Source organism: Mesitornis unicolor, unplaced genomic scaffold, assembly GCF_000695765.1.
Source record: "Mesitornis unicolor isolate BGI_N332 unplaced genomic scaffold, ASM69576v1 scaffold15989, whole genome shotgun sequence".
NCBI lineage: Eukaryota > Metazoa > Chordata > Aves > Mesitornithiformes > Mesitornithidae > Mesitornis > Mesitornis unicolor.
In genome coordinates, this window is record NW_010206690.1 from 14,958 (window position 1) to 32,613 (window position 17,656).

General features: G+C 41.4%; 1 protein-coding gene across 2 annotated transcripts in view; it reads left to right on the forward strand.

Annotated features, from left to right (window-relative positions):
* The window catches only part of FHL2 (four and a half LIM domains 2), a 40,929-nt gene that overhangs the window by 5,015 nt on the left and 18,258 nt on the right, over positions 1–17,656 (forward strand). Inside the window, exon 1 of one of the 2 annotated variants that reach the window (XM_010191862.1) lies at positions 9,166–9,341. The exons of the other annotated variant lie outside the window; for it this stretch is intronic. The gene's annotated coding sequence lies outside the window, so the exon portion shown is untranslated. Of the gene's footprint in view, positions 1–9,165; positions 9,342–17,656 lie in introns of those variants that run through there. 2 annotated transcript variants of the gene reach the window in all.

Sequence of the window (17,656 nt, forward strand, 5' to 3'; positions counted from 1 at the left end):
CTTTTGGTAAAGGTTTCCTCAATTGTGGAATGAGAGTGGCTGAGTTAGCAGAGACCTAGCACATGAAGAGCAATGGCACATTCAGCTCATTGTGTCTGGAATGGGTTAGCATTTGGTTATGCAGGCAGTTGTGCTGGCTGCTGGGAGAGGATTTGTGACCAGACTCTCAGCCTGGATTCTTGCCCAAGCACCTACAGCCAGGCCTCCTTTCTGCCTTTCCCCCCCTGTCCTTAGAAATGCAAATATAGGGTGAATATGCAGCTTACTAAAGGAAATAGCAAACAGCTCTGGGTCCGAGGCATGCTCACATAGAAAGCCGGCAGGAGAAGCAGTGTGGGCATGGCTGTAGAAGAGCTGTGGGCACTCAAGCATAACAGCCTGCCTTACTCTCAGATCTTCCTCTGCTCTCTCCTGTGGGTGAGGTTTCTGCTGTCTGCCAGTGCTGCATCTGCTGCCAGAAAAGCCAGACCCTTCCCTACATCTTTTTTCTGGACATGCAAGTGATCGGGACTCCTCCTTGTAAATGAGCAGCCTGGATTCCTGGAAATCCTTCTGGTTATAAGGAAAAGTCAGCATCACTGTAGACCTGGTGCTCTTTGGGGAGTAGCAAGCCTGGTGGGCGGTGCACAGTCATGTAAGGCATTTGTAGTGTAGCAACCCAACAAGGACTTGCTAGACTTTATGGTTAGCCATTAGGGATAAATGAAAGGACTAACACTGCTTCATAATGTGATTTCTGACTCCTTTCTAATGATTAAAAAAAAATCACTTATCTTCCAGCAATTCCAGCATGAGACACGTTATCTTCAAGATAAACAATTGTTACAAGCCTTTATTTCATTTTACTCACATTTGAATTTCATTCACATTAAGACAGCAACTCCACTACACAGCCATATGAATATAAACTTGATAGGGACAAACACAATCCATATGTCTATCAGGCTGGCAATGGATGCCGTATCTTTTCAGTTCTATGTGAATTGTTAGACATGAAATTCACATCAGCAACTAAAAGATTGCTTTAATCCTATTATTTAAAGGTCCTGAGCACTTATAGAGTTCAAAGTAAGCACAGGCCTAAGAGGATCAGCAGCAAGGACTCCACTTCAAAGTGCACCATCTAAGCTCCTATTTTCAACCACAATGTATGTCTGAGCCTATGTCTCAGACCCTCTCAGTTTATATGTAGTATATACAAACAGTGGTTGAGCAGAAAAATAACTGTTGCCATACGGAAGGATCTTTCTGCAAAACAGGATGTCCCCGGTCATATTTATATCCATATCAGAGAGGGTGATTGTTTCTACTTACATCAAAATATTAGGAGTCTGAAGTAACCTGGGAAGTTATTTGCAACTGTATGCTTTGTTTGAATTCAAGGCCAGTTGAATGGTTTGTGGAATTACAAGGCCAATACATAACCAGGGTACAAAAGGCGTTGTCAGGGAAAAGATGGCTGTAACAGGGAATACTAAATGATTTTTTTTTCTCCCATGTTCACTGTGAAGAACTTGGAGAGCTTCCCACAGCAGAGCACTTCCTTATGGGGATCATCAGATGATCTATTTCAAGCTGAAGTGTCTGTGGAAGAGGTATGGAACAAATAAACAAAATGAACAGGAAGAAAATGTCAGAACCAGATGGTGTTCACCCAAGAGATCTAAAGGGACTCCAGGATGAATTAGCTGAAATAATAATAATAATAGTGCATGGTCTTTTATTTAAAACAGGCTTAGAACTGAGCACCTGAATGCCGCTAATATGGTGCCAGCCTTTTTAAATGGTTCCAAGAGAAACTGGGGGAATTAGAGCCTGGTAAGCTTGATAAACTTTGTAGAAATTACTATGCAGGGTAGAGAAGATGAATAAATATGATACACTGGGAGAAATTCAATACAGCTTTGTAAAGGGAAATCATACTCTTCAAACCCATCAGGTTCCTGTAAGATGATAAGAAGTATTCAGATACAGGAGATCTTTGGTTGGCAGCATCTGCTTACTTGTACATTTCCATGTATTCAGCAAGGGTCCTCACCAAACAAACACCATTAAAAACATGTAAACAGCCACAGGATAAAAAAGAAGATCTTTGCATGTATTGCATAAAATCAGTTGAAAGATAATCAGGTGGTTCTTGCAGTAAAGGGGGATTAATAGGAGACAAATAGTTGAATTCTACTAAGATAGAGAAACAGAAGGATCTTAGGCAACAGGATGAGTGGACAATGGAACGGCAACTTAAACTGAATGTAGATAAGCATAAAGAAGTGTACATGGGGAAAAATGTAACTTTAGTTATAAAGTAATGGTTCTGAGCTGACCACCTGGGTGTGAAATTTGGGGATTATATAGGTTTACAAAAATAACTACTCATTGCACAAAAACAGTAAATTGAATGTTAAAGTTCTGGCCACTTCATCTGAAAAAGTAAATTGTCATTGGAAAAAATTTGGAGAAGGATGATAAAACCCAGGGAGTACCTTTCATACGGAGTGACTGGGTAGGCTGGGACTCTCCAGCCTAGGAGAGAGATGGCTGGGGGGAGATATGATAAAGATTGACAAAGACATAAGCAGCCTGTAGCATGTGAATAAAGATTAGTTGCTCATTATCTCTCCAAATGTAAGACCTAGGAGGCATCAGATGAAGCTAGTGGGTAATATGTTCAAAGCGGACACAAGGAGACGGTTCTTCAGCAACAGACAGTAGAGCTACCTGTTACAGAAAACTGAGAATTTCCTTTCAGGGGATCAGGAGGGAACTGTGCAAGTTCATGGAAGTGATACTCAGTACAGATGCTACCCACAGGTAGAGAAATCCCTGAGCCAAATGTTGTTGGAGGCTGGGAGAGTATTATGTGGAGATACCATTACAGGTTATTCTCATTTTCTTCCAAAGTAATTTCTTAAACCCCAAGAACAGGAAAACAGGTTGGAGGAACCCTTCTGCTCAACAATTCTCATATTTCTAAGGCATGACCTGAATGTCTACAAATTACGAGTTCTGCCTGACACCAGTTGTCATTTACAAGCACTCATGTTAGACTGAAAACTCTAGCCTGAATGTCTTTTTCTTTCTTTCTGCCATCTGTGTGAGACTGACAAAACTTATGCTCATTTGACTTTGAAGGTTGTGGAGTCCTAACGTTAATCCTCAAGGGCAGATGAGACAAAGATCTGCCAGGAACGAGTTAGATGTTGTCACTCCTGCCTCGGGAATGAACCAGATGCGTTCCTGAGGCGTCTGCCAACTGCTCAGTTTCACAAACCTCTCTTTGCTAGGAGCTCCCAGGGCCTCTGGCTGGCTGATAAGGGGAAATGGCAGTTACAGACGTTGCTGCTGACTATTTCTAGAAGGTCATAAATGATGCCAGGGATGCAGGCAGAAAAAGCATGAAGGGGATCATAAGGAAATTATTCACGCAGAAGTAAGGTTTTGGAGAAGCTATAAGCAGTGGAGCAGTGGGCAGGGTAAGATTCTGGAAAGGGAACTTCGCCTAAAAACACTGGGAACACTGTGGGGAATATTAGGTATGTGAGCTATTTTGTACAGAATTGCATGTCTCTTGTACTTTTAGAAACACAGAGCAATTAGTTTTTGGAACAATCACAGTGTGCTTGTTTCATGTGTCTGAAACAAGGAACCATAAATCATAATAATACTAAAATGAATAATCTTAAATTAAAGGGTAGTATTTGCCAATTCAGAAGACCAGCAATTACTGCAAACTCTGATGTAGTTTGATATCCCAAGTTCCACCCACAGGGGCAGGAAACCCAAAAGGCTCTTTCCATCTCTCATACTCGGGGTCACACATGGCAATCAAGCTGAATCCAGAGGAAGGGAAAGAAGCAACAGCTCCTCCGCATAGGTCTCTGAACTATCATCATTTAGAGTTATCGTATCTCAAGACCACTCACCTCTTGCCAGAGATTGTCTCTGAATCTCAAGGCATTTCCAAAGACATGCCACCAGGCTCCCTATCCCTGTTTACAGATGAACAAACTATGGAGCTGAGGAGTTTAGGGAATGCTTATAGTTCAAAAGGGTGTGAGGATGGTGCAGATTAATATGTTTCACTTTGGTTTCCTTAAAAGTAGAGGCACCATCTGTTCTCTAGTGAGAAGAATGAAAGAAAAAGAATGGTAGGGAAAGTAAGGAAGGGGAAGACTATATTCAACAACAAGCATCATTGCTTTTCATCCACATCATTACAACTCTTCAGGATTTCTTCTTCACTTGGTCAGCAGCGTGGTGAAGGCTCTCCAGGGTGGCTGGCTCACATGGCACAGAGTGCCTGGAGAATTGTTTGTCTGGCTTCCTTTATCCTGTGATGGCTTTTATGGCTTCTTTTAATCTATGAGGACCTGGGATGCCTCTTCTGACAATGCTGCTTGCCCAGCAAAGGACCTGTCAGCCCCATAATGCCGTACCTCAGCTTTCCAAGCTGTTGAAAACTCAACCATCACCAAGAGAGACTTCTCTTAGCAGATACCAGTTCCTTAAACCCCCGGCTTGCTCCTTGAAGCTTCCTCTGGTATGCTCTGTCCCTTCCTTCCTCAAGCACCACTACTCTTCTCCTCTGCCATCCTCTCAATTCATGTCCCACCTCTCATCCGAATCAAGAGCTGTTTGTCACCACAGCTCAGACAGAAGAAAGCAGCAGCAGCAGGGACACAGCTGTCCCTTTGCCTATATGATCTGTTGAAGACCTTCTCTACACCTGAATTGTCCATGGAGAAAGGGGCATAGATACAACTACATAGTGGCAGACCACATGTTGTCTGGCGTGACACTGTCACATTCACTTTGAGATATATTTTTCAGGAGATATATTTCTCTGAATGAAACTTCATAGAAAAGGAGGTCCTGAATAACTTTAGAAACTGAACAAAACCTGTTCAAACTGACCATACTGTCTAAAGTGTTTTTAGCTCCATCCCAGACCATTCTAGCACAGAACCAGCCTTGAATTTGAGTCAGTATCCTCTATCTTATCACATAGCAATATATTATCCTGTTGAAGATAACTTTCTCTATAGAAAACCAAAAGTTCTTCAGTGCTACTGAGCCATGGCACTCTTCTCTAAATTCGCTGAAGAAAATTGTTAAACACTCTATGCAAAAACTAGTAAAACACATTAAGAAAGCAAACATGGAAACAGAATTGTTTTCCAGATTAGATTGGAGTTTCTAAAATACTAAGCTTTTTGCATTGATTTAGGTTAAACAACCTCCCCAAAATAAAAGACGTCTTGCACCAACCTGAAGCAGACAGACTTTTGTCTCATGTAAATGTCCCTATCTGTCTTGGCTGCAACAGCTTTAACAGATTGTCCAAAGGTATCTGTAATTTCTTCATCAGAGCCTGTGAAACTCTTATACTTCTTACTTGCTAACTATTTCTATTTGAGGATCAAGTCATCTAGGGGAAGAACAGAAGATCAGAATATTGCAAAAAGCCTTGTGACTGGGAGACTGAATAAGGAGTGAAAATATACACTAAAAAATTTATTTATCCTTTGCATATTCCTCATATGCTTGGGGAAAACTACATATCTGAGAACATCTTGTGAGAATGAAATTTCAGAAGGATTTAATATTGACTGTTATTTTAGGTTTAACGAACTAAAATGCAATGTCTGCATGAGCCTATACTACTTCCTAAGCAGCAGTGCCAAAAATAGCAATTCTTTTAAATGGGCCCTGTCATATTCAATGGAAGCTTCTGTTGCACAGGTTCCAGCATCAGAAAGGGATTTGTTGAATTCTGATAAAGTAACTCAGTTTCCAGGATAAAACAGTGGTGGAATGAATCAGTCAGTAGCTTAGCAATTTCCAAATCCAAAAGTCTAGCTTTGCATCTCTCCTGCCCTCTCAGACACATTTAATTCCTCTGTGACTCAAAATGTGGGAAATAGAAATATTCCACTTCCAGCCACCTCTTTCTGTTATTTTTCTTTGTTCATTCTTTTCAGCCAGGAAAGGAGATAAGTGCTGAAATGGTAGTTATGCCCACATTAATCCAGTAGCTGAAGTGAGATTTCTGAAGGATTAGTAAAGTCATTGAAAAGTCCTGCGATGAAAATGATACTTTTTCTGTCTTGTTTCCCATATGTGAGGTATGGCCTTCTCCACATACAATTAAACCTGTTAAAGCACACAGACCACTGAAGAACAAGCAATAATGCTACATAAATGTTACTTATATGAGAAATATATAAGCCACAGGGTATATTTCTAAATCACAGGATGGCACTGAATAGTAATTATATTTTCAACCTCAAATTTAGATACCTTTTTAGAAACTTTTCCTCCTGTTTTTACTGCACTGTCTCCTCTAAAGCCTTGAAGATAGATGAGCTGTGTTGGGCTAATCAAAGAACCAGTGAAATAAGAAAAAAACACAATAATAAAAAGGGGGTCACTTAAACACTAAATTTGTCAGTGAAAAAAAGAAGCCCTTGCCCTTTCTTCCCCATCTCCCTTTCCTTAATTATCATTAAGAAAAGTTGGGTTTCTTCCCCCCTGGTGAATTTGATACTGGTGGGAAAGAGTGTGTGAGGTTTTTGCCAATTACTGATGAATACTTAATTGTCAGATAAAAAGTTGAAGTGAGGGGAAGTGGACTGACTGAAGGAGGATAAGAGGTCAGAGGTTCCCCCTGCTGTGCCTCATAGTGTTTAATGGAGGGCATATACCACATCATGGGTACATGAAGGAAGGAGTTTCCTGGTGACTCTCCCTCATCCCTTTCACAGCTGCATGCAGTCCTGATGTGGCTACTGAGCATCAGGTTCCATAATGAGCCCACAGTCCCACAGATTATGGGGTTTTAAATTGATAGAGGTTCTTCTGCCTTCAAGGACTCAGAGATGTTAGATTAAATCAGACAAAAATGATCTTATCTTCCTAAAGCCAACGCATGACCTGTAACAGTTAAAGTAAACCACTTCAACTAGAGCCAGTATATATTTTCAGCTGTAGTTGTGGAAAACACCTGCATTGTATTCCACAAGGTCACATCAAAAAATCTCTGGCAGAGTTGCTGCAGTGGCTGTCAATGAACAAATAGGGAAATGAAAATATAATGGAAACCGAAAAGAAATCAAATAACATATCTGGAATTTTTAATATTTTAGAAGGTTTGGAAATAAACTGACTCAGACAGCCCAAATCTATCACCTTCACAGCCCATTCTTCTTCTCTACATGCACTTATAAATTAGAGCTGTAAGTAAGCTGTAAGTAAGAACTGTAACCAAGATGGAAAAAAATGATTATTTTTGTTTCTGTGCAATTGTTTACCTTAAAAGAAAGAATTATTATTACTACTCTTTACTAACTAGTCCTTTGTAAATTTGCTAACAACTCACACAAGAGTGGCTGTCCTGAGCTCTATATTTAGACAATGAAACTAAAGAACAGAAAGACGCAAGGTCTTGTCCTGGGGCATCCAGCAAGTCAGTGATGGCGCTGGAAACCCAGCCAGCCCTCTCCCAGGACATAGGTGCAGCTCCATGGTAGCTCAAAGGCTTACTGGAAATTGCTCACTGTCTGGTTTATCTTCTAGTGTCAGTGCAAATCTAAGGGAGGAGTCAGGGACACGTGGCTGGGAGTGCAGCAACTTTGATTTAAATGAGCTTTAATTGCCATAGAATCAAACTCCTTCATCCCATACGTCCATGGTCAGTCCTCCAGGGCACAAAGCCTGTGTTTTGAAAATGTAACTCAAAGGCTGCAGCAACAGACAGATTGATCCATAGGCGTTGCTGGCTATCAAAATAACTCACATCTGTGAAGAAGGTTTTGTTCCTTGTAAAAGTAGGAATGGCACTTTCCCACCTTTTTATTCTGGTTGTGCTTTTGTAGATTTTGAGTTGTGCTAAGACTGACTGACAGATTTCATCCCCATTCCAAATCTGACCACCATTCAGGTGCACAAGAGGACAGCATGTACAGGTCAGGGCTCTGGCATAAGTTTGTTTTGCAGGAGAAACCCTTAGTCAACCCATCCATATGCACTCCTGCACCAAAGCCCAACCACCACCATCCAGTGTCCAACACAAAAGTACTTTGGACTACATTGCGCCATCTGAATGCAAAACAACAGCAACACTGTCTCAGGCTCATGGGCTTTACATTTTTATCCTACTGGTTTCTCCTAAGGTTGAAAGAACTCAAATTAAAGGACCTCCGTTTGGCAAGCATCAGTCATTACTGAAGCATTACCCTGAATCGCTTCCCCACCCCTCAAATGTCAAGGAGCAGACATCTCCGGTGTGCTTCTGATCCAAATTCTTCCCTCTGTGAGGTTTCCCAGGGCCCTCACTGTTTTGATTAACAGAATGTGTTTCTGCTAGAATGGTTGATAGATGAAATTGGATTTTGTAGCAGAAAAATTAGTTCCTGGTTATAGGAGGATTAATGGTTCCCCCTCTCTAACATGTGCCCACTGGCAAGGCTCTCCGCTGGGTCCTGAGCATGTGCTGAGACAATCTGTTCCTTTGGCTTTCTCTTACACAAGGGTTTTTTTGGTTTCATTAATTTCCCTTGCTTTTCTTCTTTTTCCTCCTCACTATGGGGGAAACTTGGAAAGAAAGAAGGGTGGAGAGAAACAAGAATGGGCTCTGAACGCTCGTAAAGAAATGCCTGCCCACTTGCTCCTCATAAAAATGTGCACCTCTCCACAAAGGAGAAGAGAGACGGCTTGTTTCACTCCTCTCTGGGCAAGGCACTAAGTTGCAGAAGGCAAAACAGCCAAAGTGAATAAAGTCCCACACCAATTTTAAACCTAATGCCTTATACTCAGCCAGGTGAACAGCCTTACAAATGTTTGGGCTTGAGTTGCACTAAAACCTTTCCCTCTGTAAAGCACGATCTCTCGGATTTAGCAGAGCTATGTTATTAATAAGCATCAGAGGTTTAGAGAAACAAAGGCTGAAGGAGGGGAGGGGGAGCCTTATTTTAGGAAGGGGGCCAAGAAAGACAAGATGCTTAGGAGGGGGAAGTATCGACGCCCTTGGAATAGAGAAAGTGTCGAATGCCAGCTGCAGAGAGCCTAAAAGAATGAGTGTCTCTGATGCTTTTGTCTCCTTATATGGTAAAATGATAGAGAGGGGTTTCACTAGGCTGGGGAAGGCAGCAGCCTCCTTCCACACAACACTGACTGCAGAGCTGAAATCGGGAGAGCCACTCTTCGCAGGCAGTAGAAAAGCCCCCAGCTGGCTGCACAGCTCTCCTCTGCCAGCAGGCCGGTGTGCTCGGTACACATTTGTTAATGGATGTGACCCCCTGTCCCTGGTCCAGGAGGTGACACTAACTGCCCGCTACTGCTCTGTAAGTAAATATCCCTTTTTTTCCCCCTCCTTTCCCACTACCCACAGACTGTATCTTTGAAGGTGTCGCTTTAAACAAAGGGTGCAGAGAGGAGGAGAGGGTTGTTTAATGCCCCAGTAGGTTGTTGGGTAAGGATGCAAGGAGAGACAATTGCCGGTCCCCCTTTCTCTTGAGCACACAGAGAGGGGTGTGAAGAGGAGAAAAAGACAAATTTCTCATCGGAGCAATTACTGCTGCATGTCTGTAAAGTGACACATCAGTGAGCTGATGAGGTGCTGGGTCGTTTCAAGTGTAACCATTTTTAATGACTGTATTGTGCTCTGTGTGTGTAATGCACTGGGGAGGTGATAAAAAGTAGGAACTGGGGTCTGAGATTCCTTACACCTCTGTGCATGCTCCCACTGCTGAGCTCAACAAAGGAGGATTTTTGCACTGTAGCAAGAGCAGATGCACATGAAACAAAGGTAGCTTTTCCTCTTTGCAGGCAAACACTGTGGACAGATTGTGTATGGGATAAATGGGGAGCCATCAGCATCGTCTTTCTTCTTTTTTATGTCGAAAGAATAAATTAGAAAGGCAATCCCAACTAATAGCTCTGAATTCCTTCCTTCTGTGCTTCTCTCTGTGTGCATGTCTGTGCAGCCACAATAACCCGGGTCCTTAATGTATGCCCTCTAATGTGGATTTCTCTGTGCACACAATAAAGGAAATACTAACTTTCATTGTCTGCATTAATGCCTGTTCTAAACTTTCTACTTCCCTAAAGCAATAAGGCTTTTATTTAGTTCACCAGAGACCTGCATATTTCAGCTTTGCTGTGTACAGACACACATAGTCACAAGAGACCAAACCTTATAAAATCGACATACCTGCAGCAGTCAATCAGTCTGTTACTGTTACTCCCCTGACTCCTATCTAGAAGTATAATAACTAAAATTGCTGATTGACACTGAGATTGCTATGCTCAGTAGCTCTAGAATTTATTGTTGGCTGTACATATTTGTACACTGTCTTACATAGGAATTGTCCTAGAAGGGACCAATAGAAGGAGGTGTGTTATTAGATACTCACAAACATCCAGATGTGAAGGAATGCAATAACTAAGGTGGCCATTTGGTTTCTGTTGTGAACCCTATTTTCATCAGTTCATACATTTATGGGACTCCCTGCTTTTGCTAAAATCTTCTTTGCCTTTTATCAGCCAGATGGTAAACTTTGAAAATGATTGCTTCAGGCATTTGGATTTGGAAGGCAGAAAATATTTTTTTCTTTTAATTTTATAAAATTTTGTTTGTTTTCTGCCCCTGTACATGTAACTGGGAAAGACTGTACTCTAAAGGCTGCTCTGTCAATAGAGCCTGTGTATATTCTCGACCACATTTGGATAAAATTTTTAAAATGGGTACAAGAGACTATGTTTATTGAAAATTCAATTCTAAACACTACTATAGTGGCATTACTGTATTGGAAATTTGACCAGAGCACTAATAAAACTATCTTTTACACTAGCCATTACATAGATAAAGATCTTTGGCTTCTGAGCTAACACATGGTTGGGGTGAGCAGGGCGGCTGAAAGGACACAAACCGCTATTGCTGAGAAATCTGATTTTTGAAAGTCACCTGGGTTCCCACCTGACATCTCCATCTCAGTAGAAGACCTGAGGCTGAGGGATGGACCAGTTTCTGGGAGTGTTTTGAGAAAGCTCAGAAGATCCCAAGATGACAGAACTGCTGGGGTAGAATATACTTGTTTTAGGATCTCTCCATTCCACCTGATGGGCTCCCATGGGCATCAGAAGTGCTACACATGCAAGCATCCATAGTCACTTACAGGCGGTGGGGTTTTATAGCAGAATATTACTAATTTTTGTGAGATCGCTGTTATCACATAGCAGCAGCTATACTGCATCAGATATCATTTGTATATGCAAAACTCCCACCATGAAGAGCATGTAATGGTCATTCCCAGATGAAGTACTCAGGTACAGATAAGGCCTTGTTTCCTACCTACAATTATACGGTTTCTCAAGGAAGCTTAGGGAAGCCCTTTCCCTGAAATCACACCTTTCCTATCAATACAGACACCAGCACTCCCATCTGGCACACTTCACATTAGAAAAAAAATCATACAACTCCTTCAATCACACACAATAGAGTCCTCCAGGATCCCATCATGCTTTTAACATCAGGAGCCAAAAAAAACCCCTCAAAAGTTGGTGACAAAGTACAACTTCTGCAATTATAAGGGCTGGCTACAGTTTCTGCTGCATTGCACTGCAAATTCAAGCTTTAATCCCAAAAGGAAGGGATGAGGAGGGCTGTAAAGACCTATATTCACATGAGTGACTCCTGGCTCAGTTCTCCAGGGCATTGAGCCCTGAGTCCAAGAGCCAAGTCTTACCTGATGTTGTCCTCACCTCCTTGCCTCACCTCAGAGGGGTTAGGACATTTAGAATTAAGAGTTCTGATAAAACTTTACACCATCAGCCAGAAGAAATGGCTGCTTCTCCATGAAAATCAGGCTGAAAACTGAAGTAATGCCTGTGACTGCTGGCTAGCACACTGCCACTCTTTCAAGGTCCCCACAGACCAGTTACACACAGGTCTGAGGCTCATTCATGTTTCTCTGATGGTTAAATCGGTCCTGAGCATCTTCAGAGAAACTCTGGAGTAGAGTGCTGCAGGCAGTCACCTTCCCTCACTTGGGTACTGCTGCAGAGATTGAGGATCTCATAATTTGCATTTTTAGACTCATTAATTCTAATTGTGTGATTTTAATGTTTCATTTACATATGCACAGTTATTTGTGATGCAGATTCAACCCAAGTGAGGGTGTGAAATGGCAGGGTAATGACAGGTTTTATGGAAATAAATCTCAGATTCATTGACAGCCACCGAAGCATAAACAGTTCAACAATACTAATTAGCTAGAGAGAGAGAGAATTGATTAAAAACCACTAGAGGCTTCTTTTAAGGCTGAACATCAAAATACTCATGCCAGGTGAAAAAGTTACAGTCCTAATTTTGTTCCTTTTTACATACCCTTCTGTATTATATTGGCTAATTATAACTAGGTTGCTAAATGGCTAGTGTACATATAATAATGTGCTGTAAAAGGGATGTAGGTGACCGTAACGCTGACATAAGAATATTCATCTCTCCCCTTCGCAGCAAATTTTCAGCTTTAAAGTTACAAATACATCAACCACAGGGTTACACTTTTGGTGATGGGAGGCAGTTCTAGATCCTTGGCAAGCACAGGCACAAGGGCTCAAAACCCATCGCTCTTTACTTCATCCTGCATAACACAAGTAATGAGTTGCATAAAACCATAAAATTCCTGTAAACATTTACCTAGCTCTATTTTGTCATTGCTCTGAAACATTCTTGAATTTGAGACCAAAAGTATCTTCAGAGACCAGTATCCCACCTCTGATGAATTCCCCACCTCCATACTATGCCATGCAACTCTCCATGGTGGACCCAACATCTTCCTTCCTCAGTTAGAAAGGATCTCACCCACAAAAGGATTGCCTATGTCCATGTTCCCAAGTTCTCTATGTTTTTCTCTGCTTCCTCCTGCATCTGTCGTTCACCACCACAGGTACTCTGAATCAACACTAATAGAATCATAGAATGGTTTGAGTTGGAAGGGAACTTTAAAGATCATCCAGTCCAACCCCCCTGCAGTAAGCAGGGACAATGTTACCAGATCAGGTTGCTCAGAGCCCCATCAAACCTGACCTTCAATATCTCCAGGAATGGGTCCTCCACCACCTCTCCAGGCAACCTGTTCCAGCTGCTCTCCAATAGCTGCTCTCTTTGCTCTCTGTGTTCAGTCTCCAGCCCCAAACCCTAGCAAACAAATTAGAGCAAGCTGGTTTCACCTAGGTGTAATCTATCTATTTTTCTAAGATGTGTCCAGCTGAACAGGTACCTCTAAGGTTTACGTAGCCTCCTTTGACGTGTTTTGGAAAGCATAGCAGTCAAGCAGAGAGGTATGGATGCCTCACAGCCCTGAGGCATTCACTACTACAGTAGTTTTATATGACAGTTGAAAGACATACATTAACTGATCCTCCAAATCACCATGAATGTCCATTTTCTGAGACAGAAGAGGGCTTTGTGGTCTTTCCTCTGTAAACAGAGACGAACAGAGAGACCCAAAGCTCTTCTGCTGGAGGCCAGGAGAAAAAACAAAGCATTCTTGCTCCATAGGTTCCTCCCAGTTCTGCTTCTATTCTTTCTAGAAAGAACGAAACACAAAATATTTGGGATGCTGTTCTGGATTTGTCTTATTCAGGATTTCAAAAATAGAGGACAATTCAGAAATGTCACTGTATGGTAGCACATGGCATTTTCTGGATATTTTTAACTTAGAGTCTATTTTCTCTGGTATTAGCAGTGTTCCTGTCAATAAAAGAAAGGAATAATTTTCTGGAAAAACAAACCTCCACTGGAGTTCAATCTGTGCAGTCATTTAGCTTACACATTATTACTGTAGGGTAGAGCTAGAAATAACAACCAGTTTTAGTAATCTTATACTATTTTTATCCACTGCCACTTTCTGTTATGTGCTTAAATGCTCTTCGTAGAAATACTAATTTCTATGCTTAAGTAATATCAAGTATTTGATCTTTCTCTTTGAGTAAGCCTTTCCTTATTCTGCAAGAAAAAGAAGGAAGACAGCAGTTTCAAAATTTAAATTAAAATTAAAATTTAAAGCAGAAAATAAGAGCAAGCTTTTCCACTTGAACTGTGCTCTTCCTTGCTATGGTAGATTTAGGAGTCATGCTCTGTGTTATTTCAATAGGCTCCTTTTGTAATTGAAATGTATGCAGGAATGTTGGTAAGACCATACATCCTTCAGTCATTTCAATATCAGCCTTGGATAATCACAGTGTAAATTGTGTGGGGTGCACTTTCGAAGTGCAGTGCTCAGTTCCTCTATGGCCTCTGTAGTTACTACCTCTGATACTACTAGAGTAGTAACTCTAGTTTCTGCCACTGCTGGAGTGGCTCTGAACTGGAGCAGACCCTTGTGGACTGCCAAACACAACAAACCACACAGAAACCGCAACTGGAGTGTTCCCTCTCCACTGCTGTAACGGGGATTACTTCAGCCAGGTGCATGAGGAACCTTACCACACAAGAAACCTTTTCTGGTTGTTTTTTTTTATTATTATTATAATTAATATTATGTTAAGGAAAACAAGCTTAAATAGCAGTCTGTCCACTTTCCAATTCATGATAGGCTGACTGTGCAATCCAGACAGGAACCAGGTATGCTTTGGTTATCCGCACATGTTAACGCAGTCCATCTGCTCAGAAAATTGCTCTGAAGTACTTAAAAAGAGACATGGGAATGTTATACCATACACAAAATAAGTCAGTCGTGTACAAGGAAGCTGACTTGCTGAAAAACCTAACTATGATTCTGAAGAATGTTTTAAGGTGAGTTTAAAAAGTCCATTAAAACCTAAACATTTTTAAAATAGCTTTTAATATTTAGCATGTATTTAGAAAGGTCTGAGTGGGATATTTAGGAAGAGGTTTCTTTAATTGGGTTTGATTTTTTCTGTCTTTTATTATTACTGTAATGTTAAAATATCAAACATAGTTTTCCAGGCTTTTGCCAGGGAGCTTCTATGAGATCTATTAATATCTACTCTGAGCTAAAAACCTTCAGAAGCAGCTCATGAACACCCATGTAATTAGATACTTCTAATATCCTAACCTTGATGTAGACACTGGTAAAGCAGCCTGGACTTGTTAACAGGGCTGTTCTGAGAGAGCAATGCCACATTATGTTAAAAGGCTTTGACTTCTTGAAGACAGGATGCCAAATTCCTTTGATGGGCTTACTACAAGATTGTTCTTCCATAGCAGCAGCAAGAGAAAAAGGTTTCTACTTTCTTCCTAACTTAAAAAATTGAAGTGTGCAGTCACACCTGTCTAGGCATCCTTGTATTATTCACAAGGTTAGCAAAAACCCCAGATCATGGGATACAGGGATACCCAACAACTTGTTCCCTACAGTAATCATGACTCCCCTTTTTAAGGATCTACACAAAGGTGATGGTATGAACAGCAGTCACAGTAATAAGATTCAGTGACTCAATAACCTTGCAAAAGTATTTCCCTTTTCTTTAATCAAGAAATGCACCATCACACAGCAGTAACACAGTAGCCACTGGCAAGGGCAGAGGGCCTATGGAAGGAGAAGAGTGGTTGGCTGGAGCTCCTGCAGGATGAGCTGTGCATCACTTGCCTCTCAGCACCTGATTAACTTTTGCATTTGCCATCCTTAGTGTAAGGAAGCAAATGCCTTTCTGTGGCCCATGGAGGGAGATTTGGCTCTCCTACATCAGCTGGCTTGGCTCCCCATGGCCAGGAGCCTGCTGCTGGAGGGTCAGGGATACAACCAACACCTGCCCTATGGCCAGAGAGACCTCCCAGCCCTCAGGTTCCCTTTGCTCTCCCTCTGCTGTGACACCATCGTATCTGCGGGCACTCATCCTGAGAAAAGCATAAGATACACCTGCCCAGATAAACAAAGAGGGCTACTGCCTCTTAGTATGTTTTAGTAAATCTAAACACACAGGGTGCGTGCTTTGAGTGTTTGTGGTGCACGTATACTCCAGCTAAATTCTGAAATTCAAGCAGACTCTGACTGTATGCTACTTCTTAGTTTCCTCTTTTCAGTGCTACTGGCAAAAAAAGAAATAAAATTAGCTTTTCCCCTACTCTCCTTGCATGGTATGATAGCCCGGTTTGGAAAAATTATTAGCTCTTAGAAGAGTGTCTTGCAGTTGCTGCAACAAGATGATAGGTAATGAATGTAGCAATAGCTGCTAAGTTACAGGAAAATAATCACCTCTTGCCAGAAAGACCATCATAGTTTGAACTGCCAGTTCATAGTTGCAAAGGATATCATAAATCTTTGCATTTTAGGCTTTGGAACATTAACATACATTGTTTCCAAATGCTCTAGACCTGCATGGCTTATGTCACTGGAGCTGCCAGACACAAACCTTCCTTTCTCAGGGGAAGGAAAGTAAACAGAAAATTCTCCATGTGCACAGTTCTAGAAAAAAAAGTCAGATGGGAGAATTGTGTCCACATCTTGGAGGAAGATGGGTGTCTCCAAAGACCTTTTATTTCCTGCGCAGGTGTCTAACAGAACATCCTGCTCCAGGAGCACAGGTAGAGCCCCAGCTCTGCTGACCTAACAGAGGTCAAGAGCAAGTCCCCCTTTGGCATCTACAGGGGTTTAATTCTGTTTCTCCACATACTGTTACAAGAGATCAGAGCTTCACTTCACCGAATAAACTAAACAACTCACATTTTTTAGACAGTTTCCTTTGGCTTCTTCCTCTCTTTCGTGTATTTGCACCTCACAGTGTTCAACACCTCCTAAGAGGGGTTGAAAGAAGAGATGCATAGAAGAGCTCTTATTAGGCTTGCAGACATGGTTGAAAAAGCAGGCAAGGTCTGGGGCAGCTGGTCCTCTTTTCCAGTAGTCAATAGTGTCATGAGTTGAGAGAACACTGGATGATTTATTAATGACATTATGAGCCCTAATTTTTATGAGGTAATACGATAACTTTATCAATTACTGCTTGTAAAATGAGACTGTTTGAGCAAACGGGAAGAAGAGGAAAGAAGCATAGTTTTTAAGTCAGCCTACTAACTTTTTGGTAATTTTTATGCCAATTCTTACTTCCTGGTAGACACAATGTGGGTAGTGCTAACATTTGGCATAAGCTGTAACTTCTTTTCTGCACATGCAATGGAAAGCTCTGTTCCTTTTGGAGATTTACTTGTTATGTCTAATGCTGTAGGAGGGAGACTGTATGGCAGAAAAACCAATTTCTCCTTCATGATAATGTCGAGAGCAATCTGAAAAAGCATAAGTATAAAATTACTACTGTGATAAAATCTAAAGACCTTGTTGTACCACAAAGAGGTGTAACAAAGTTGAGCCTCTGGCCCTCAAAACTTTACAGTCAACAAGTATCAAACACAAGAGGAAGAAATAGATCAACAGAAGAGACGTTGCATTGCAATTTGTGTCCATTCACAACCGTGAAAGTCTTTTGGTTGTTTTGTTGGTTCTTTTTTTCTTAAAGCCCAAAGCAGTGCATAAAGCCTGCTCTAAACTACGTATGAGGGTTTTTTATATGACGGGAACCAACGGACTGGTGATGTAAAGGACTATGTGTGCAAAGTGACAGGCAAAAATATTGCTCAGTATGATTTAACATTTCTTCTTTGTAAGACAACAGTGAAATGCTTTGTTTGACATTCCTG